Source organism: Otolemur garnettii, unplaced genomic scaffold (genome assembly GCF_000181295.1).
Source record: "Otolemur garnettii isolate 467f Iridium unplaced genomic scaffold, OtoGar3 scaffold00225, whole genome shotgun sequence".
Classification (NCBI taxonomy): Eukaryota; Metazoa; Chordata; class Mammalia; order Primates; family Galagidae; genus Otolemur; species Otolemur garnettii.
The window spans coordinates 371,382-372,498 of NW_003852620.1; positions in this window are offsets into that span (position 1 = coordinate 371,382).

A 1,117-nucleotide genomic window follows, 5' to 3' on the forward strand; every position below is an offset into this window, starting at 1 on the left:
GCCTTAGCCGCTTGAGCCACAGGCGCCGAGCCTGAAAATTTCGATTTAAAATACAACTCACCAAACTGACTCAAGAAGAAATAGGACATTTGATTGGGCTTAAAACAGTAAGTTGAGTCTATTATTAAACATCTTGCAAAGAAAAGACCAAAGTCAGATAGTTCTAAAGGCAAATGTTACCAAGCATTCAAGGATCAAATGGTTTGCAGCAATTTTCTAAAGTACCCCTCCAAATTCTATGACACTCCTCCCACCAAGAAGTAGGCTCTATTCCATGTGCCTTGAATCTAGGCTCTGTGATTGTTTGACCAATAATAGAATACAGCAGATGTGACACTGCACCAACCTCAGGCCCAGACAGCTCTCTTGATCAGCTACTTCCACTCCCTGTCTCTTGGGAATGCTTGCTTTTGGAGCCCAGCCACATTCTAAGAGTAAGCCAAACAGCCACATGGAGAGGGGACATGTGTATGCAGCCAACATCATCCTGAAGTCCCAGCCAACAACCATCACCAATTGCCAGGCATGTAAGTAAACAAGCTTTGAGATGATTCCAGTTCACCCTTCCCCTGCCCCAGCCTTTGAGCTGCCCCAGCTGTCACCACCTGCAGAAGAAACGAATTGGCCCACCATGTCTTGCTACAGAATTAAAGAAGAAAAAACACAACTGGATTACTCCCTCATACCATACCAAAAAATCAACTCTAAGAAAATGATTTATTTAAATGTGAAAAAAATGTAAAAGAAAAAAGAAGACAATATGGAAGAATGTCATACTTTGAGTACTCATCATACTCATACTTTGAGTTAGAAAACAACAACCACAATCATAAGAAAAAATTAGAATACATTCAACTACTTTAAAATTAAGACTTCTATTCATCTAGTGGCACCGTAGCTCAGTTAGGGCCCTGGACACATGCTCTGGATGGTGGGTTCAAACCTGGCCCTGGCCTTCTAAACAACAACAAAAAATAGCTGGGCATTGTGGAGGGTGCCTGTAGTCTCAGTTACTAGGGAGGCTGAGGCAGGAGAATCGCTTAAGCCCAAGAGTTAGAGGTTGCTGTGAGCTGTGACACCACAGCACTCTACCAAGGGCAGCAGAGACTCTGTCTCA